Source organism: Herpailurus yagouaroundi, unplaced genomic scaffold, assembly GCF_014898765.1.
Source record: "Herpailurus yagouaroundi ecotype Mexico unplaced genomic scaffold, PumYag 203, whole genome shotgun sequence".
Taxonomy (NCBI): Eukaryota; Metazoa; Chordata; class Mammalia; order Carnivora; family Felidae; genus Herpailurus; species Herpailurus yagouaroundi.
The window spans coordinates 22,910,541-22,933,345 of record NW_024412434.1 but is presented as its reverse complement, the minus strand read 5'-3'; the positions used below and the strand labels follow the sequence as shown (position 1 = coordinate 22,933,345).

The window sequence follows — 22,805 nt, the reverse complement described above, 5'->3', positions numbered from 1 at the left end:
TTGTCTTTCTATAGGTCACATAGTGTTGAGTACAGTGTTTCCTGGTAGTAAGGTACATGAAGGGACCAGTAGAAAATAGATAAACTTGAGTGAGTGGAATTGAATCATTGAGGACTCAGAATACAGTTTTCCCCTCAGAACCATCAGGATACCTGTATGAAATGGGTAGTTTATGGGATAGTTACTGTCATTAACAATATAAGTGAAAATGAGGAATGATTAAAAATAATATAAACAGTAAGTATAAAATATCCTGTCCTTCTCTTTCTTCATTTGATAAATTGTCAATTTAGCTCTTACTAAGTGTAAGACCTTGTGCTAGGTTCTTTGAGAAACACAAAAATATGCACTTAAGGAATTTACAGTGTCATGAAGAAGAAAACTTAACAGCCTAATAACTCTAATAAAATTTAGAGAAGTAGTAAATTCCATGAGAGAGGGCAGATAAAGAGAACTTGATCCAAGCCTTTTGCATATATTATCCCCATTTATCTGTATAACCACAGTGAGATAGGTTCAGAGATCTTAATTTTCTGACCCAGAGACATTCAGCCAGTGCATGGCAGAGCTGAGACTCCCTTTCCTGACCAGACAGTCCTCTGCCTTCCCTGGGCAGAGATGAATGTTCTTTGAGTTCAGAAGTAGAGATAGTAATTCTGCCTGGTTGGGGAGACATGGTGGAAATGTTAGAACATGAGCTCAACCTTGAAGCATGGGGGGATGTCCAACTTGGGAAGTGGTAACCACAGGCCAGATGAACACGCCAGGCCGAAGGCATCGCGGAGGGAGATGGCAGGGTGGATGTCAAGGGTGGGGTTCAGTTTGCTGGTCATGAAGGATACAGGAAGGAGCCAATAGGAAATAAGGTTACAGAGGTGGGTAAAGGAGGGGTGCCTGGGTGGCTCAGTTGGTTGGGCATCCGACTTTACCTCAGGTCATGACCTCACTGTGGGTTCGAGCCCTGCATGGGGCTCTCTGCTGTCAGCACAGAGCCCACTTTGGATCCTCTGTCTTTCTCTCTTTCTGCCCCTTCCCTGCTCACTCGCTCTCCCTCTCTCAAGAATAAATAAACATTAAAAAATTAAAAAAAAAAACCCTTAAAGGTAGGTAGAGGGTCAGATCATGATTAGTTTTTTTTTTTTTTTTAAGGTTTATTTATTTTATTTTGAGAGAGAGAACAAGCACATGTAGGGGAGGAGCAGAGAGAGAGAGAATCCCAAGCAGGCTCTGCACTGTCAGTATGGAGCTGATGAGGGGCTCATTCCCATTAACTGTGAGATCATGACCTGAGCCGAAATCAAGAGTCAGTGGCTTAACCAACTGAACCACCCAGGTGCCCCAGATCATAATGAGTTATGAAGGCCAGGAAAAATTGTTTTTAATTTTAGCTGATGATATAAGCTACTGGAGTGTAATCTAAAGTTAGAATATTAGAAGCCAACCTCAGTGTCTTGGGTGGGGGGATTGGGGAGAAGAGCTCTTGGGATGAGCGCTGGGAGGTTGGTGTGGTGGTCCCCATGGGAGGGCTGAGCTAGTGTGGTGGTGGGAGCAGAGCAGGGGGTGGGGTGGGGGAGCCTCTATGGCGCCTAGTGGCGGTCTCACCTGGGAGGTGGGAGAAGCGAGGCTTGTGTTGGCATTGCCTCGGGCAAGCTTCCCATTGGCTATAGCACAGTGCCCCTCCAGTCTGACTTGGGTGTAACTGGGGGTTACTTGTTGATGGTACATACAATGGTTATAGAGGTTTATTTAAACACAATGCTTTGTGTCACATTTGTGTTCTAACTGCTTTATAGCTCACATGTTTACTCTTCATGACTACCCCATGAGGCAGGCTATGATGATTATTCCCATTTTACACATAAGACCATCAAGGCTGGCTCTAGGATCTGTTCTCTTAACCACTACTTTGGTGTTACTGGTACATTTGACAATTCAGATTTTAGTGTCTCTCCCTGAATCCTGACTCTCTTTCCTTCCTAAAATGGTTACGTTTCCATTGGATACGTAATCCACACATTAGAAGCATCTAGAATGAGATTTGTCATGAGGGCTTTTACACAAAATTGGATGGGAATTGCTGACCCAGGAGAAGGAGAACTTGTTCGAGAGAGGATGACGGAAGAGACTATCTGCTCATGAAATTCTGGCCCCGCCTCCTCAGCGCACACGTGGGGAGAAAGATTCGGGGAGGGCCAGTGGCTGGCAGGGGCCGTCAGGACTGGGCTGGAGTCCAGGGCTCTGTGTCAGGTGCAGTCGGGAATGTTCTGTTGCACTTGGGGAGGGCTCACTAAAGAGCCTGCCTTCCAGGCTCCTTAGATGGAGGCCCCAGTGGACTTTGATCTACAGCCCCAGAGGATGCAGGAGGCCAGCACCACAGCCCCAGGGGCTCTGCCTCTACAGGCGCTCCTCCTCCACTGCTGCTGTCCCCTCATTCTGACTCTGTCTTCATCGTCTTCCTCTGTTCCTCCTGTGGGTTTAAGAACTTTGGGAACTGTTGCCCAAGTTATTATTTTTCTGGTGAGGGCTATGGAGGATTTTCCTTTTCCTTTTCCTTTTCTTTTGTCCTTTTCCTTTACCTACCTTCCTTCCTTCCTTCCTTCCTTCCTTCCTTCCTTCGGCAAACCAATATTTTCTTTCTAAAACTCTGCCGTATATTCTAGCGGGTGCTGATGGTCACCTACCATCAGCTAGCACCAGGTTGTGCGTGTAGCCAGCAAACAGCGTCGGGCCATCAGCAGACCAGGCCAGAGAGGTACACTGGGGTGGCTGTGCCTTGCTGCTGGTACTGATAACTTCCTGCTTCAGTTCATCTACAGTGATCTTGCCTTCCAAGTCCCAGATCTGGAGGCTGGGGCGCGTGGCAGCACAGAGCCAGTATCAGTTAGGGCACTGATGATGACCCCACCATCTAGTATACAAAGGTGCCTGCCTTTGTTGAGGTCCACAGCATGGCCTGGCCATCGTCCCCTCCAGAAGCACAGAGGGATCCATCTGGAGAGACAGTCACCGTGTTCAGGTAGCCCGTGTGGCTTGGTCTTCAGCTTGTAGTTTGCCAAGTTCCATACCTTGACCAACTTGTCCCAGCCATAGGAGACAGTGATGGGATTGCTGCTATCGGGTGACAAGAAGACACAATGGCTCTCATCCTGGACAGTGTAGTTGCATACACTCAGGGTCTCCCACAGCTTGATGGTTTTATGTCAGGAGCCAGAGACAATGTGGTGGTTGTGGGAGGAGAAAGCCACGCTCAGCACATCCTTGGTATGTCCTGTGGATCTGCGTGTGGTGGTACCCATTGTGAGATCCCAAAGACAGAGCACTCCATCCCAGGAGCCTGAGAGGGCAAACTGGCCACCTGAGGAGATGACCACATCACTGACAGAGCAGGAGTGACCCTGAAGAGCATGCTGTGGGGTGCCATCGTTGGACATATCCCTGCCCACTTGATGATGGTCTTTTCTCAAGAGGTGGACAGTATCATGTCCAGAAACTGGGGAGTGGTGGCCATCTGAGTCACCCAGTCATGGTGGCCCTTGAGGGTGCCACAAAGTGTCATCTGCTCAGTCATGGTGGCAGTGAGTGCGGGTGTTGCCGTGGTGACGAGGATGGGGCTGGATAGCACAGAGAGCCCTGCAGAGGAAAAGACAGAGAAGGCCTCCGCCGGAACCGAGGCGTTTTCAGTGTCAAAGCTCACATCCAATGACAGGGTTTTCAAATCCTGGGTCCCCAAACCAGGATTTCTTAAGCATCTCCTGCTTTGTCTCCTTCTCTGCTGCCAGTGGGGAAAAAATAAGAGCAGCTCTCCATTGGAGAAAACACCTTTTCTGAGAGGCTCCCTGTGGGGGAAGGGCTATGTGGGTGGTGTCTTCTCACGGTTTTGGTGGTTTCTAATCACCTCTGCTTCTCATCAGGGCCTGACTTGAGCAGATCCTTGACATTGTGTCAAATGAGCACTTGAAAACTTGCTCGAGTTCTGAGCAGCAGTTGTGTTCATGCTCCTTGCTCCCTTGGCTGGTCCCTCTGGGCTGGCCCTGGTCTTCTGCAGCTGTTGCTGACTTGACTCAGAAGTTCAAGGCCTCCTTAGGCTCCCCACAGGCCGGGCTGCTTGCTTGGCACATTGGAGTCCCGCTGCCTGCTGTTCCTGGGATTCGGGCTTTTAACTCTAGCGTCATCCCCAGGAATGGAATTACAGGGCCCAGGAAGAAACAGGTTTTCCGTCACATCTCCGCGTTTGGCCTGCAGCTGTGTTTGTGTGATCTTAAGACAATTTCTCTCTCCTCTTAACCGTGCCCCATCGGCTGACCCAGCTCATCTGCCGCCATCGGTAATCTCAGTTTTAATTAATCTTTCAAAGAAACAGATTAAGTTGATTGCTGCGCAAGCCGAGTTTGGGTGTACGCACCTTTCAGCTGCCTTCCAGAAGTGATTAAGAGAAGAATTTTTATATGAGCTTTTATGCCCAGTTAAGATTATTTTTGGATCTTGTCTCAATGGTTTATTTCCATCATGTGCCTGTTTTTAAGAGAGGAACTGAAAATGAGGAGTGGGGCTGGTTTTTGTCTCCCTGTGGGTGTTCTTTGCAGTCAGATATCCTGCTCTGATGTGTGCTCCTATCTGCCTTGTTGGCCATCTTCCAAGGAGCCTTCCCCAGGTAGCCTTGCTTCAGTCACCGGCATGGTTATTCAGGATGCTGGTTATTCTTCAGGATGCATCTGGTCCTGCCTCGTCCTCCCCCACGAAGCTTTCCCAAACAAACCACACATTCCTGACCCACCGAAGCCAAGGTTCCATGGCCACAGCACCTCGGATCTAACTAGCACAGAATGTAACAGATGGGATTGCAAAATGTTATCTATCTATCATTCATCTTCCTTGAGGGCACTGTTGTGTTTCAGCCTTCTCTGTGTCCCCAGGACCCAGGATAGTGTCTGGAACACCAGGAGGTGTTCAGTGAGTGTGTTTTTGAATGAGTGGCTTTCCTATCACCGTGTGGAAAAGTTGACAGAAGATGCTAGTGCTCAGAGTCAAGGTAGAAAAAAATGCGGCCTGTAGCTGTGTTTTGTTTGACTTGCACGCTGTTTAAAAAATTTCTGAACCAACATGTTTTAAAAAAGGTAAACTGTACATAGAAAAATCCAGATTTCCAGCTTCTCTTGCAAAATGTTAAGCCCCACCACATTGGGCTGGGACTCAAAGGTCAGCTTGCCTTGGAGGGGCCTGGCCTGTCTTCTGCCTTTGGCTCACCTCATCCCTAAAATAGTTTTGTAAAGCCATCTATCCCCTCACACACTCTGCGTTGATAGCTAACATTTTTCATCGTAATTTAAGAGCTGCAAAGGATGTTATTTCTAGCTTATTGTAAATATCGACATCTTTAAATAAAACTTTACATCATTCTTTTAAATATAACCAGTGGAATCTAAATCCCACAGACACTGGATACCCATCATCACCCATTTCAAAAGTACTTGAATTGACTCTTCTTTAACCATTGGAATTTCTACTTCATTCTCTTTTCTTTTTTCTGAATTTATATTCTGTCCTCATGGAACGTTATTCTTGGGTGTTATCTTTGTCCTTGCAAAAATACGTATATACATTTAAATTAAATTTCCTAGGCTGTAAGGGTCTAACCATGAAAAAGTTCTTGCATTTACTTACTGTGGGTGATTACTATTACACGTTTGAACAAATCATAAATCTGCTACAAATGTAGGTAAATACATTAATGGGAGAATACAAAATTTGCTTGGAAACACGCCTCCTAACGAAATGCATACAGCCCTTCATGTTTTTGTCATTGTTTTCTGTATCCATGGATGAATATTGCTTATTGCTGAGTAAGAAGTTCAACATTAGTTCATTCCTGTTTTTGTGGTTTAACAGATGTAAGCACAAAGAAACGATATAAAGCCAAATAAGTATATGGGACCAGGACTTGTTAGAAGAGTTCTGCACTTTTGGGAACTGTTTCCGAGTTATATGTCACATTGGCATCCCGCTTGCATCCACGGGATGGCAAGTGGCTAGTATTATTTCCTTCCTTTTCGGAAGGCAGGGAGCATGCCTTTCTGCGTGGTGTATTGGAATCGGCATAGGGGTCAAGTGGGATGCTCTCCAACCATACATGTGTCTCTTCTAGGCTCACTGGCATGAAAGAGAGGGAGTTGTCTTCCAGTACATTCTGGAGGATAAGAGATGAAGGTCATTTCTAGCCTGTCTCTCCATAAGAAGAAGAACACACCATGGCTTAGTTCTGTGGGGTCCTCCCACAACACCCAACCTAGTCTGGGTCATGTTTTCAAAGTACATAAACTACAACCAGTTCTTGTGATTCCCAGATTTCTGTATTGTATTTTTTTTTAATTTTTTAAAAACATTTTTACTGTTTATTCCTTTTTTTTTTTTTTTTTTTTTTTTTTTAAGAGACAGAGACAGAATGTGAGCACGGGAGGGGCAGAGAGTGAGAGGGACACACAGAATCTGAAGCAGGTTCCAGGCTCTGAGCTGTCAGCACAGAACCCGACACGGGGCTTGAACCCACAAACCATGAGGTCCTAACCTGATCTGAAGTCGGACACTTAACCGACTGAGCCACCCAGGCGCTCCCCAGCTTCTGTATTTTCAAATTCACCTACTTAGTAAAATGTATTTGTTACCCACCCAAAACAAGAGTTGAGATGCTCTTTGCGGTCATTCGGGGCCATGAGCAGAGCGGTGAAAAATTTGTGTCGCTGAATGCACATGTTCCCTGCTGAGGTTGAACAAGGCCACGTGCTGCCTTCTCGTTTCAGCTAATCCCACTGTAAACAAGTGTCCTTTTCATGGTCTCTTTAGTGCCGTATTTTTCACATTTTTGTGCGTTTTGTTAGTGATTTCACTGTTGGGAATGGCCCGCAAGCACACTGCTGAGGTGTCCTGCTGTCTTCCTGAACGACAGGAGCCTGGGATGTGCCTTCAGGAGCAAAGGCATGTGCTAGACAAGCTTGTTCAGACATGAGTTATGGTGCTGTTGATCGTGTTTTGTGTTAATGAACCAGAAATATATATTAAATAGGGCATCTTTAAACAGAAACAAGGTTGTGTATGGATTGGTTGACAAAAATGACGTGGCCAGAGGCCCAAAGGAGCCCAGTGCTGTTATTTCCCCTGGGAGCAATAGTTCAGTATTTGCAAACCCAGTGTGCGCTGTGATTTTATAGGACACGATTCTTGTGGATAATGAGAATCACCTGAAGGTACAGACTGTCCCTGACCCACAATTTTTCAACTTGACAATGGTGCAAATGTGGTACGCATTCAGTAGAAACCGTAGTTGGAATTTTGAACTTGGATCTTGCCCTGGGCTAGTGACATGTGGTGGGTCCCCTCTCGGATGCGGGGTGGTGAGCCGCAGCTCACAGGCAGCTGGCGACATCCATTCTGCACCCCATCACCCACGTTGTTCTTCGCTGTCAGGACAGTCCTCGATGCATTACACGTTGTGTTGACCTTGACAATAGTCAATGCCTTATTATCAGATAGGCTTTGTGTGAGAGGATTTTGCCCACCTGGAGGCTGGTGTGAGTGTTGTGGGCATGTTGAAGGCTGGCCCAGGCTAAGCCATGATGATCAGTAGGTTAAGTGTATTAAATGCATTTTCAACTTAACCACATTTCCATCTGGGAATGGGTTTTTTGGGATGTAACCCCATCATCAGTCAGGAAAGATCTGTCATTTGCACATGGATATTATGGCTTTAGAAATTTAAGTACAGATTTCAGGGTAATGGGTAGGTTGGCAGGTTTTTCATTCAGAATATGAAGTATTTTATTTTATTTTATTTTATTTTATTTTTACAAAGTAGTCTTTTAAAGCCTTTCCCTAACAGGATGGCATTCATTCGTGAATCTTTAGGGTTCATCGAAAGGGGTAATGTTCCAATGCTGGTAGATGCCTTTGCTACTTAGACTTGACTGTGAACTTGTTTGCACGGTGAACTCGAAGTCTGAGAGTCAGACGGAGGGCCAAGTGAGGAGAACAGCATCTGGGTTACTCTTTTATTATTCCACTGAAGCTTCTGTGACTGGAAGATAAAAGAGCTCAGAGAAGAAGCCTGGAGTTTGGAAGCCACACCGACCTCCTAGTTTATATTCAGAGCCATCATTTATTCGCTGATTTCACATAAGCTTACACTATTTTTTTTTTAATAGCCGCTTGTCCCACAAGCACTAATCCCAACTAAATAGTACATAAGATGTAATTGTTGTGGTTTTGAGAAACTTATATTCTGAGGAACAGAGTGTATTTTAAGATGTGACTTCATCTTTCCGGAATCCCCACTTGAGGGCTTTGCGTTTTAGTGGACAGGGACTCACAGCCTTCACCCAGGGTATGACATAGGCATTCGGGAAGTATGTGTTCCTTATTTAATCTCTTGTGCTCCATCTGGGACAGATCTCTGGTCCAAGAATACCTTTCCTCTCTTCACCTCTCCCCTTAAGGGAATGTTTTATAAGCTCAAATCAGATTCCAAGACTGGTTCTCACCTCAAGAAATTATGAAACCAGTGGTTTTCTTTCCTTCCCGCATAGGTTGTTTTATTCATGTTTAATTAATCAGTAGATATTGCAGAGCCCTTACTTTATGCCTGGGCCTGTGCTGCTGGGTCCTGGGGGTATAAAGACAACCAGCCCTCAGCCCAGGGAAAAGGAGCCCACTTTCTGCTGGTGAGAAGAATCTGTGTTGCAGTGTGGAAAGGCTGGCAGGGAACGTCCCTGAGATGAGCCTCAGAAGGGCATGGTTGAGGTGTCTCTGAGTTTGCCTGGGAGAGTCAGGGAAGGCTTCATGGAAGAGGTGGTGCACGGTCTGAGGCTTGAGGGATGGTGAGGAGTTTACCAGCTAAGCAAGGGTGGGAGGGCTTCCTAGCAGATGGCCCCACTCTGGTCCTACTATCCAGAGGATTAAAGAGCACAGGGTGTTTGGGGGTTCAGGCAAGAATAGGGCAGTGGTGGGAGAAGATGCTGGAAAGGGAGTTGTGGTTTCCAGGACTTTTTATGCCACACTTCGTAGCTTGGAATTTATCTTCAAGGTGAGGGAATTGGAGAGGAAACATGATGAGCCTTTTTGTACATTTGAAAGCCCACCTTGGTGCTGTAGTTGGGAAGTTTAAGGCAGGTGTCAAGGAGGCCAGCTAGATTGCTCTTGGATTCATGGAGGGGATTTGGGGGAGAGGTGAGGGTCTGGGAACTGGCAGGGGTATGGGAAGACAGGACAGAAGGTGCGCTCAGGTAGGTCAGATCTGGTTCTTTGGGGTCATTCTAGATTTGGGACCATCCAAGAAAGAAGGGCTAAGAGGGCTCATGTTTGGACAGCTGGGTCAAAGATGGTGCCCTCTACTGGAAAAACCAACAGGAGCAGGTCTGTGGGAGAAAGGGAAGGGGTTCTGAACACACAGAATTGCCTTGTGACCTCAGAGTGGAGATAGCCAGTATACAGGTGAATGGATTCATCATCATGGGATAAATACAGCTCCGGGGTTATATCCTCGAAACGGGTTTTTGTTTTATGTTATTTTATTTTTGTCTTATTTGCTTGTTTTTGCCTGCATTATCTACTTAAATAATTTATGTTGATCGGCGTTTTGGCGGCAAAAGAGTGTGGAACAAAATGTGTCAATGTACCCTGGGCAGAAAGAAAACAATCTCTGATGATATGGTCCGCACATACCAATGTGGGCACACGAAACCAGATACAGTGACAGGCGGTGGGCTGTTTTTCAAGTGACTTGGGACAGGCTGTTGTCTGCTTGCCCTCCTGTGTTCACACCTGCCCTGTGGAATCGCACAGCGGCTAAACACACCAATTCCGGTTGCAGGTGGACCTCATTTATCCCATTACTGGCGAGTCTAGGCCTTGGGCAAGTACCTGCTCTGTGTCTAAACCTCTTTCTTGCACGGTGATAACAGAACCCACCTCATTTGTGAGGATTAAATGAGATAATTGATGCTCTTTCTTAGCCCAGTTCCTGGCATAGTGAGCCCTTGAAAAGATTGTATCTCAAAATAATTACACGAACAGATCTTATATAACGACTCTAAATTCACAACCAACCATAACACTGGAATTCAGGTTTGGTTTTCTAAGAGATTTCATTTCTCAGTTACAAAAGGATGTACCGTACAATTCCTATAGAAAACCTTACTATTGGTGTATTTTAAAATATTTGACCTGTGGGGCACTTGGGTGGCTCAGTTGGTTGAGCATCTGATTTCAGCCCAGGTCATGATCTTACGGTTCGCGAGTTCGAGCCCCGCATCGGGCTCTGTGGTGATAGCACAGAGCCCGGTTGAGATCCTCTTTTCCCCCCTCTCTCTGCCCCTCCCCTGTGCACTCTCTCTCAAAAATAAATAAACTTAAAAACAAATTTGACCTGCAAAAAAGCTCCGTATACTTTAAAGTCTTAGTCTGTTGTTAATAATAACAAAATTATTCATTTACGAGTATTCATAAATGAATAATTGAAATGAGAATAAGCTATATTATGTAATGCATTGAACCTTGAAGTGTTGCCCATACATCATCTCAACTACTCGTCTGGCATAGGCCTCACAGTAGAGCTGGATGTTACTGGTGATGATGCCAAGGCCAGGGGCATCACTCAGGAGATGGCATTGGAGCCACCTGAAAAACCTTTCTTGTGCTTTGGAAAGAAAAGGATCAAAGGAAAGAAGTGAATATTTAGTTCTTACACTTTTTGAAGAGGTAGAAATTGAGGAAGAAGCTGCTAATTGAGCAAATGCAGACCATTTCTTATTACCTTTAGAGAATATACAGTGGCATCTAATTCTTTCCGGAAGTATGGCACCCCTTATAAATAAATATGCCTTTAATTAGTTGAAAACCTATAAATAAGTCTAGGGAAGCCAAGAGAGAAAGCTATTTGTTACTGTTAATTATGTATTAAAGCTACACCAAGAATGGGTTATTCTTGGTATGAATAACTTCCTGTGAAACAATCATAGAACTTTAGAACACACGGGACCTTGAGGATCACCTTTTAATCACAAGGAACAAGGAAACTGTGTTTTTGAAGTGCTAATTCATTTCCTTTATATTTTTATTAGTAAAGGACAGACCTAGCTCTCCTCCATGAGCTGTCACCACGGCCACTGCCTGCTGAGTTGACATAATTCTAGTCCAAAGTGAACACGTTTTAGCCTGTGCCATCACACTGTGGGTACATGTGTGCTTTCTGTCAGACCTTTCCAAATACTGAGGTTAGCCCTGGTGCTCCCATTTTTCCCTTTGGGGACATCCGCAGCTGCCCACAGTCAAGCCTGCTTGTTTTGTAGACCTCGAGTTTAAATCGCTTGCCCAGGTTAGAAACACAGGGACTTTGTAAGGTAATACGTTGTATCCAGTGCGGATAGAGCTCGAGGGAACTGTGGAGGCCGCCCCTAATGTCTCTGTAAAAACCACGGCCAGAGAGCTGTAGGACATGCCACGTTCACGTTCAGGAGGAAGGCCGGCAGGCCGGCAATGAACGGGGGTGCAGCAGCTCCCCTTTGCTTAGAGTGTCTGTGTATCGACTCTCAAGCGGGCTGTCCTGAGCAGCTATCTGAAACAAATTAGTCACAGTCTGTCAGACAGAAACAGAACAATGAGCACCTGCAGTTGTCTTGCCCCAGAACCCCTGGCAGGTCAGAACCCCCAGTAAAACCTCATTCATCGACACCTCCATCCATTTGGAGTACCAAGTCACAACCAACAGCGGTAGGTAGGAGTTTGTTCAAACCAGTATCTAGAAAAAGGAGTTTGCTAAGCAAATGGATTGTATCAACACAGACGCGATCATGTTGTTTAACCACTTAGCTTTAATATTTGCATGTGTAGTTAAGTGTTCATTATAAGTAATTCTTATCGGGACCAGCAAGACTCCTGCCGTAGCCATACTTGGCTGCTTTTTAAAAGTTGTTGATGAATTGCAAAGCATTTAAATTGCATTTCTCTACAGATTAAAAAAATTTTTTTTAAGCTTTATTTATTTTTGAGAGAGACAGAGCGTGCGCATGCGATCAGGGGGAGGGGCAGGGAGAGAGGGAGACACAGAATCAGAAGCAGGCTCCAGGCTCTGAGCTGTCAGCGCAGAGCCTGATGCGACTCGAACCCATGAACTACAAGATCATGACCTGAGCGGAAGTTGGACGCTTAACCGACTGAGCCACCCAGGTGCCCCATGGATGTTTTTAAAAAAATGTTTATTTATTCTGGGAAGAGTGCAGGTAGGGTAGGGGCAGAGTGAGGGGGACAGAGGATCGGAAGTAGGCTCTGTGCTGACAGGCCATCAGCAGTAGTGTCTGACTTGTTTTCATAGTGCCACCAAGAGGACGTGGCACAGAGGGTCGCTCAGTGCTTACTTGTCAAATGTATCACTGAATGTGTGACTCAGTACAGTGACCCTGGGATAGTGGGCTAACTGGGAAAAAGTAACACGCTGTGTTTCTCAGTGTGGGGCGTGCGCTGTTGGTACCTTGGCCGAGATGATTCTTCTTGCTGAGCACAGCCTGGTGCATCTCCGGACATTGAGCATCCCTGACATCCATCCACCAAAGGCAGTAGCGCCCACCCCACTGAGACAGACCACCAAGCCCCACTTGCTTCCAGATACCCCCTGGGGGAGCAGGTGCCATCCCTAGTTACGGACCACCGCCTCCCCCCAGACATCAGAATATGTTACAGATATGTAAAAAAAGAAATGATAATATAAGTAGAAGAAAATGTGTTGATACCTGACAAAAATATTTCAAACATTTAAACTGTTGGGTTCTCTGCAAAATCATGCTTTCTAATTCTAACCTGGGCCTCCCCCCGCTGTGTCATGTTTTTACCTCTAATTATCTGTTAGATTTTCTCCTGAGTTATTCCAGTCCTTTTTCATACTGCTTGTTCTCAAGTTTTCCTGCCTCTTTGCAGGGGACCGAGGCCACCCACAGTGACTTGTTGCGACCTCACCTCACGTCTCCAAACCTGATAATCCCTCCTCCTTTCTTAGGAAGACTCCCATCTGCTGGGGCCTCGCTGCCCTGGCTTGCTGCCCTTTGGCCATCCCGTGTCTCTAGCATTTTCTGTTTGTCTTCTCCACTCTTTCCATGCTGCCTGTCAACCTTCTCAGATGTCCCTAGTTCTTTTTTTTTTTTTTAATTTTTTTTTTCAATGTTTATTTATTTTTGGGACAGAGAGAGACAGAGCATGAACGGGGGAGGGGCAGAGAGAGAGGGAGACACAGAATGTGAAACAGGCTCCAGGCTCTGAGCCATCAGCCCAGAGCCTGACGCGGGGCTCGAACTCACGGACCGCGAGATCGTGACCTGGCTGAAGTCGGACGCTCAACCGACTGCGCCACCCAGGCGCCCCAGATGTCCCTAGTTCTAAAGTAAGTCTTTAACATCCATATTCATGCACCACCATCTACTAGCCTATCTCGGTCCTTGGGCTCATGTCTAAACCCCTCAATAAATTCTCCTTAGCGTGGTGGAAAAGGCATGGGTGCTGCAGGGACGCAGCCCAGGGTGGGGGCCAGCCTGTTTGGCTTTCTCTGAGCCTGAGTTCCATGGGGATAGTAATGCCTACCATGGAAGGAAAGGTCACCTTGAGTGCTGGACCTAAAATGGACACAGGGTCAGGTCAGTGCCCCAGCCTAGCACCCTTCAGGAGCGTGCCATTGCCAGTGGGTGAGAATCTCAGCAAATCATACAAGGCCTTGCTGCTTTTTGCACATTTTCTTTTCTCAGCATCCTTTCCCTCCAGCTTCCAATTTCAGTCCCACTGAATTGTTGATGGTACCATCTGCACCCCTGGGGGAAGAGCCCCCAGCCCTGTGTGCTTTGCTAGTGCTTGTCTGGGTCTTTTCTGACTGGCTGTCTGCCTCCAGCCGTCCCCTTGCCCCCACAGTTGACTCCCGTTTATTATTTTGTAGTAAGCCCTTCTTCTGGAAGTTTGCTGGAGACCCCTCCCCCCTTATCACTGCACCTGTACATTGTATCACAGTGGGCTGGCGGTTGGGGGGTGGGGATCAGGCTCCTCCCAGTAGACTGTGAGTGGCCTCCTGAGCAAGGAGAAGGCTGCCTCAGGAGGTGACAAGGGGTTGGTGAAGAAATCGTTGGTTGAATGAATGTCCAGGCTGGGAGGAGATGTGACCCGTTGCTTCCAGCTGTGGTAGAAGTTGACAAAATCGTCCAAATAGGCGGTTTTCTTGAGCATTTTACAGCAGTCATGGTCTAAGTGCTTTTCCCCAAACAAATCTTCTGGGGAAAATAAAAACAGACTTCTTTCCCAGGGACATGGTTTGCTGACCCTCTAATTTTCTCATGCCCTGTTTGAAACCCCGTCACCACTGTTCCAGGTTTGCACGTGGCATTGTCGACTTCCTTTACTTGTGAACACGTTTGAACCAAAGACAGGTGCCCTGTCAGGTCTTCTCCTGAGAATTGTTCATATCCAGGGCAGACTGGGGGCTCTGGGTCAGGTGGGTGTGGCATGTGGTGATGTGGGAAGACTTGGGTGACTCAGGAGCTTAGATGTGTGAAGAGCTCTCTTGCTTTTTTCACATTTATTTATTAAATTCAAGTTTGTTAACATACAGCGTAGTATTGGTTTCCGGAGTAGGACCCAGTGATTCATCTCCTACATCTGGCACCCAGTGCTCATCCCAACAAGTGCCTCCTTAATGCCTGTCACCCATTTAGCCCATCCCCCACCCACCTCCCCTCCAGCAACCCTCGGTTTGTTATCTGGATTTAAGAGTCTCTTATGGTTTGCCTTCCTGTTTTTATCTTATTTTTCTTTCTTTCCCCTATGTTCATCGGTTTTGTTTCTTAAATTCCACACGTGAGTGAAGTCATATGATATTTGTCTTCCTCTGACTTATTTCACTTAGTATAATGCACTCCAGTTCCATCCACGTTGTTGCAAATGGCATGATTTCATTCTTTCTCATTGCCAAGGTGTATTCCATTGTGTGTGTGTATGTGTGTGTGTATAGTTAATGGCCATTTGGGCTCTTTCCATACTTTGGCTATTGTCGATAGTGCTGCTATAAGCATGGGGGTGCATGTGCCCCTTTGAAACAGCACATCCGTATCCCATGGATAAATGCCTAGTAGTGCAATTGCTGTGTCGTAGGGTAGTTCTATTTTTAATTTTTTGAGGAAGCTCCAAACTGTTTTCCAGAGTGGCTGCACCAGTCTGTGTTCCCACCAACAGTGCAAAAGGGTTCCTCTTTCTTCGCATCCTCACTAATGTCTGTTGTTTCCCGAGTTGTTCTTTTTAGCCGTTCTGACAGGTGTGAGGTGGTATCTCATTGTGGTTTTGATTTGCATTTACCCGATGATGAGTGATGTTGAGCATCTTTTCGTGTGTCTGTTAGCCGTCTGTACGTCTTCTTTGTAAAAGTGTCTATTCGTGTCTTCTGAAGGGCTCTTTCTTGACTCACCTGTCACACACTGTACATGTTCCAATGATATACTCTACCACTGGTGTTCTGTGCTCATTCTTTTCAAGTAATAGAGGCCGTTTTTCTCTTTTATGATTTTTGTCCCTTTCTTGCCGTTTTCACTCCTGATTTACTTTGTTTACTCATTTATACATGAGTATTCAGCACCTTTCCTGGTCTGGCACAGGGTAGTCAAATGAATCAGACACCCATGGCCCTGCGTCTCTGTATTTGGTCTTTACATCCATGAGCGGGAGGGAAAATGGACTGTAGACTAGGAATGTGTACTCAAATAAAACAGTTATGCTCCTGATGATGCCGTGATAGAGAATAAAGGGAAAGAAGAGGGAATGTTCAGGAAGCTTTCTTGTGACATTTGAGATCTTTTTTTTTTTTTAAACAATCTTATTGAGGTACAAACACAATTCAGAGGCCAGGCCATACAGTTCACCCATTTAAAGTGTACTATTCAGTGGTTTTTAGTATATTATTCTCCTTATGTTGTGGTTGTGGATATAGATACAGATCTCACAGTTGGCCATTTTAACCATTTTTAAGTGTACAATTCAGTGGCATTAATTACATTCACAATGTCATGCAATCGTCACCATCCAGTTGCAAAACTTCTTCATCATCCCAAGCAGAAACTCTGTAACCATTAAGCCATAATTCTCCAGAACCCCCTCCCCCAGCTCTTGGTAACCTCTAATCTACTTAATGTCTCTATGAATTTGCCTATTCTATGTACCGCGTGTTAGTGGAATCATACAGTATTTGCCCTTCTGTGACTGACTTACTTCACTCAGCATAATGTCTTCACATTTCATCTGTGTAATAACAGGTGTCAGAACTTTCCCTTTCTATGGCTGCATAATAGTCTGTTGTAAGTATATACCACATTTTTTTCGTCTATCTATGTTACTTGAAATTGTGACACATGCTTTGTATTTTCTTAGGGCTTCCCCATAATTCTCATCAGATTAACTCGCCCACCATATTGCTAGTAAATATTTCTCGATTGCGTTGACTAACATTTTCCAGCAAGGTAATGGTAGCAACAAGTCAGGAATGCCGTTTCCTGGTGTGGATGCGTGTAACTATGTGTGTTTCCTTGGGTGTGTATATTTCTGTGTCTCTCATAAGGGAGGTCACCCAGTTAATAAACATGTCTAGAGAAGATAACGTGTGGGGTCAGGGTAGAATTGCAAAAACTTGGAGCAAGTCCCCCTACTCTGTGCTCCAGAGGTATTTAATATCTGAAGTTTAATATCATCCCAATTTACTCTTTCAGTCTGCTCAAAACAGATTTATATCTGTCTCCTTATAATAAATGTGTCTCGCGGGGCTGGAGAAACACATAGAAAAAAAATGTACTTCTCTGGCAGGCTGCTCCCCAGGGAAAATGAATTGATAAATCTTTTTTGTTGTTGGTTTCACAAATCAAAGGAGGACACATCGAGTACTATGAGGCAGTGGGGCAAATATATAATGTGTTTGATGACAGATATTAGTTCTCTCCAGCTGGAGTGACACATGTTTAATAGGTGGCCTGAGGGAAAGCAGTTTCAGGTTAGGAACGGCCTTTGCTGAGTCTCAGTTTCTCCTTGGAAGATATTCTTTCCTCTGCCCTTTTGTATTGATTATTTTTAACCCATCTTTGCAGATATTCTCAGTGCCTTTGCTCTTCTTGGCTTTGTGGTCATGACCAAAAGTGGCAGATCATAATGATTTGTTGTAGTGGCCAGTGTGTGTGTGACATTTCTAGAATGCTCGTGGTGAACTTTGCTCGTTCCTTCTTCGTCTGTGAGGTATGTGCTAAAAAATCCAGTGTGTTCATTCATTACTAAGCTTTGAGCCTCTCTCATGGGCTCCTCTGACACCATCTCATTGAATGTTGACTCATGGAGTGTTTATTTGGGCCAGTCTGGGTGTGAGTAACCGCCTCTGGGACAAGATGACCTCGGCCAGCCCTCTGTGTCTTGTTTTCTTATTCCGTGGGTCCTCTAAGCCTTGACTTGTACACTGTGGGTCCATGAGTAGAAAAATATTGTAAATGCTTCCTAAATTGTAGGGATCATCCAACCCGGTTTCTTAGGCTTACTGTTGATGATAGCTACAATGCCAGGAACCAAAATCGTGCCTCCAAAATAAAGGCTAGAATGTCTGTTGATGTCTTTTGATTGGTCTTGTTTGAGGTGTGAGTCCATCAGAGCGGTTGGTATCTCTGGAGGCAGTGATGTTTGGTGAGAGAAACAAAGTACAAGACCGGAGTCCGCAGGGCTAATAGTGCAGATATGTTCCTTCCCCGCCTGTTTACAACAAAAGGGGCATTTCTGGCATCATGATCCTCATCCCCTGGTATTTCCCGGGGCTCCACCTGTGGGGTGAGTTTGTGGCATGGATGGCTCTGGATGGGAGGACCAAGAAGCTGTTTCCCCCAGCCAGCTCTGACGTGTTTCGCTGTTCCTCTTCCCAGCCACAAAAGAAAGAAAAGTCAAACTGGTGTCTATTAAGAGTGAAACCACTTATAAGTTGTAGCAGATGCCTGGGTTGAGTGTCACAGAAACGGTCCAGGGTAAAGAGGGGGTGTTCAGCACTGAATTTTCCAGCCTCTTTTTTTTTTTTTGTCTTTGCCTTAGATAAATCATTTGCTCATCTGTGTTTGGCCCTCCTGGGTTCTTTCTGTCCCTGGAAAGAGTTCCTGAACATCTTCTCACCATTCTTTTCTACTTGACTCATGATGGGTCCTTGCTCACTCTGGATTGTGTCACAGGGGTGGGTTCAGCCCACAGCGAGGTGGGGCGCAGTCCTTTTCACTGAATGTAGCAGTTTATATGGGGGTCAGGCCCCTCCTCCTCTCTGAGGGGCCTTGTGGTCTTGATGGTCCAGAGTAATGCCTGCATCTCTTGGCAGGTGGAAGGTTTATTGAAGTGCTGAGGAGAAATGGCCCGCCTGCTTTGGCAGAGGTGAGGGCTGGCCTTGCTGAGATACAGGGGGCGACCCAGAAAAATCGAAAGAAGCTCGTGATGGTCCCTGGGGTTCCTCTGGGCAGGCTCACAGGGGATAGATGGCAGGTCCCTGGGGTGTGTCCAGGACCTGCTCCGGAGACCTTCTGGAGAATTACCAAGAACCTCTGTAACGTTCTGTGTGTGCAGCATGTCATGACCACACTCTCAGCCCACTTGGGAAATAACAAATTGGGGGGATTATACCGTGGTAAGCAGTCTTCCTGGGCTGCATTCCAAGGGAAGGAATGGAGGTTCCCTCCCTTAAAAACAACAAAAAAACTGTCAATGCTCAAGGTGACTAACTTACCTTGCAAAGCCTCGGGATCCACATCTGCCAAATGGGATGATAGTATCTGTCCCTGTGCCAGCTTCACAGGGTTGCTGGGTTTGATCAAAATAAAAATGAAACCAAATTTGAATGTTACTTTATCGACATGTTACGTGGTGTAAGTGTTGTATGATGATGGTGATGGTGATGATGAGTCCGTCCAGAAGGTCCTGGCACTGTGTGTTTGAGGAAGTTGCTGGTCATTTGCTGGTGTTTACGGATCTTGAATCCCTGCATGTGGGTAGTTCTGATTTCGAATGTTCTGTTCCATTGTCATACCACGCGTTTCAGATCAAAATTGTGCCATTGTTTGGGAAAAATATGCTGTTTTCACAGAGTTTGGAGATGAGAAACCTGGTTCCACCAGCTTTGAATCAGGCTTCTTGGTCTTCCTTCCCAGTCCTGAGATGCATATGATTCGGGTTCTACTCTGGTCTTTAAACTTCAGCTGATACCAGCATCCCATGGAGGGCTTGCTAAATTCTAGGCATTAGCCCCAGAGTTGCTTGGGGCTAGAGAGTTTGCATTTCTGACAAGTTCACAGATGATGCCAGTGCTGCTGGTCTGAGGCCCCACGCTTTGCGAACCACTGCTCTGTACCGCGTGGACCACTCAGTCTTGACGCTGGTTCATGACAGAGTTTTCCCTGGTGTGCAGGATCAGGAGGGAGAAAAGATATGGGGTTTTTAGATATTTTAGGTTTTTAGAAATCCAAAGGTATCACATGGAAAAGATAACCCTCTTTTTCTTTGAAATCTTGTCTTTCCTATTTTCTGATGTTCCCTATCCTCCCTTTCATGAAACAATGGGTACTGTTTGGATGTATTGACCTTAGTGGAAAAGGTCACAGTTGGTGACTCTAAATCCCATTCCTTGAGTTTTGGGAAAATCCTACAGCTCTCTGAAAGCCGAAAGTCTGAGGATCATCCTCTAATAAATGTGTAGTTTAGTTCCTTAATTGAAAAATTGCTTTTCAACAGGAGGTGGGGGGAATGGAGTAAGAGACACTGTTTTTCAGTTCGGCTAAGTCTTAAGCTGTTTTATTGTCTGATGGTAATGATTGTGATAAACTTTGTCTGTTTTGCAAGAACCCTGTGCCTAGAAGCAAACGCCCTGTGCAAAGAAGACAGCAGCCTGTGCACAGTGATCTATATTAGTCGTGACGTGTTTTATCTGAAACCCTCTTTTTCCCTCTGTGATTTCAGAAATAGCTGGGGAGAGTGACCAGCCACAAGGACCCTGGCTAGAGCTTTTTTATCTGGCATTTTTTATCTGTTGTGCCTCAACGTCTCGTAGTTGGTGGGAGACGTTAAATTTTGTACAATCAGCTTGCGTTTTTTTAACGTTTTCTAGCTTTCTCAAGCCCCACTATTGGAAAAAAAAATCTAACACAGAGGCCCACTTGTAGGCTTCTTTCCGGACATGTTCTGATAAGCTCTCACCATTATTTTGGAGTATTTTAGGCAAAGTGTTGAAGATAGTTTAGCAACTTTTCCCCATTAACTTGAATTTGGATAATTTCCTTGAAAAAAATCCTCTTTCTTGGTCACAGTTTCCCAGCATTTTGTGTCAATTCGTTGGATGCTTGATTACCTTAATTCTGTACTTGGCTTTGCCTGTGTAGATGTGCTCTTAGTTGATGCTTTTCAGATCTTGCTTGATGGCCAAATTCAGTTCATATTCGGGAAGTAAATTAGGGAGAATCAGTTTCTCCCTCTTTTTTGTGCTCAGAAGATTCCCTTTAATATTAATTTTTAATTTCTACTGGAAAAAGAAATCTAGTTGACCCTCTTTGATTTTCTCTTGTGAATGTCTTATTTCTCTGATCACATTATCGCCCCAATTTTTAAAAAAGTGTTTATTTGTTTTGAGAGAGAGAGCACCGTGCATGGGCATGAGTGGGGGAGGAGCAGAAGGAGAGGGGGGGAGAGAGAATCCCAAGCAGGCTTCAAGCTCAGTGCAGAGCCCCAACTCGGGGCTCAATCTCATGACCGTGAGATCATGACCTGAGCCGGAATCAAGAGTCGTATGCTTAACCGACTGAGCCACCCAGGCCGCCCCCATTACCTCCCTGATTTTTGGATTTTCCCCTGCCATCCTCATCTGTCTCATTATAAGCTGAAGACCACCACCCTTAGCTTATTACCTTCCCCTTTGTTTTTTAAAACATTTTTTTAATGTTTATTTATTCTTGAGGGATAGAGCATGAGCAGGGAAAGGGCAGAGAGAGAGGGAGACACAGAATCCGAAGCAGGCTCCAGACTCTGAGCTGTCAGCACAGAGCCTGATGCGGGGCTCGAACCCACGAACCGCGAGATCAGGACCTGAGCCGAAGTTGGACACCTAACTGACTGAGCCACCCAGGTGCCCCAACCTTCCCCTTTCTTAAAGAATGGTGCTGCATGCTTCCCAGGCTTTTCTAGTCTGTTCATATAATTTGACATATGTGTGATTTTTCCTTTCAAAAATAAAGTTACTTAGTAAGTCAGCTAACCATTTATTTTGGTATCTGGAGTGTATGTTGGTGAAACACATTTATCCTGTAACTATTTATATTTTCTAAAAACTATTTCTCCTAAGCGTTATATGTCCATGACTGTTTATCAAGGTCTGGTTGACTTTGCACGTTTTGCTTCATGATTCCAAACTCAGTGCTAAGAAATAACCTCCGTGTTTGAGCAGATTGAAATCCCGGTCTTCTTTGAAAGATCAGCATTTGCGGGGCAAGAGCATTTATTAATATACGATTGTGGCTGTTCTTGTGCCAAGACTCGTGCAGTAGAGCAGACAGCTTGACAATTCATGTTTAAAAATATTTCTTGGCTTTTTGTGTCTTCATGGTTTTCTCCTTAGGAAATACAGGATAGTAAAAAATCAGTATCAAACATATTAATGGAGAGGTCTCTGCAAATGTCATTTGAAAATGGAAACATTTAGTTTGGATTTAACTTTTTATGGAATTATTCATGTAATACCATTTGCATTTGCTGAGATTTTGTATTATTAATAGAATAGACAAATCAGCATTTTGCGGTGTATGTAAGACTTTGCTTGTTTTTCCTGTCTTGATTGCTGGTTGCACATAAAATTCAGAGAAGGAAAAATTATGTAGCACAGAGAGGAAGGGTGTTGGTGGAATGACTCAAGGCTGCCAAGTCCTGTTTCTCCTTGTGTTAACAGCCCTCTGGCTGGAGGGCTTCATTTTAAACTGTCTGGATGGCCTGATAATCCCAGCCCAGGACACGGAGCCGCCGTGTGAGGAATCCCACAGACTGTGTGTTGGGGAGATAGTAAAGGTGCAAAGGCTTTGTGTGCAGGTGGGAGTGGCTCTGAGGCAGGGATTTCTCTGGGCACCAGAGGGAAGGTTTTGACTAGTACTTGGTAGTAGAAAGAGCTGGAAACCGTTGCCCCACTCAGTGTTGCGTTTTTTCCAGGGTGAGTGGGGTTCTCTCTGCCTGTGCACTCTGCTGCCCTTGTGGCCCTGATCCTTACTTCTTTCCCCTCCTTATTCCTTCATCCACCCCTGCTCCAGCCTCCCAACCACGTTCTGCCAGGAATGAGCCTCATCATGTGTGTGTCCATGTGGTGTGTTGGTGGGTCCCCTAAAAGTCTTCCAGTGTGGGAGATGCTGAGCCCGTGGACTTCTGTGTTACTGCAACATTGTTGGGGCTCCATAGCCACACTACTCGGGCGTGGGTCCTAGTTCAGTTGTGTGACATTGGACCCGTACTTGAGCTCTTGAAGCCTCTGTTTTCTCATCTGTGAAGTGAGGATAGTACCAGCACTGGTCTCATAGAACAGTCCATGGAGAGAGCTTACTGGCACAGTGTAGGCATAGAGTAAGTTTTCAAAAAATAGTAGCTATTATTATTGCCCAAACAGGATGATGGATCATAATCTTCTGAATTTTCTTCCATTCTGTGTGTGTGTGTGTGTGTGTGTGTGTGTGTGTGGGAGAGAGAGAGAGAGAGAGAGAGAGAGAGAGAGAGAGAGAGAG

At 45.4% G+C, this 22,805-nt stretch overlaps 1 protein-coding gene and 1 pseudogene across 2 annotated transcripts in view; one reads left to right on the top strand and one right to left on the bottom strand.

Annotated features, from left to right (window-relative positions):
- Nucleotides 1-22,805, top strand: part of CAMK1D (calcium/calmodulin dependent protein kinase ID) — a 440,028-nt gene that overhangs the window by 30,310 nt on the left and 386,913 nt on the right. The gene's annotated exons all lie outside the window — the stretch shown is intronic.
- Nucleotides 2,618-3,794, bottom strand: LOC121014812 (receptor of activated protein C kinase 1-like; annotated as a pseudogene).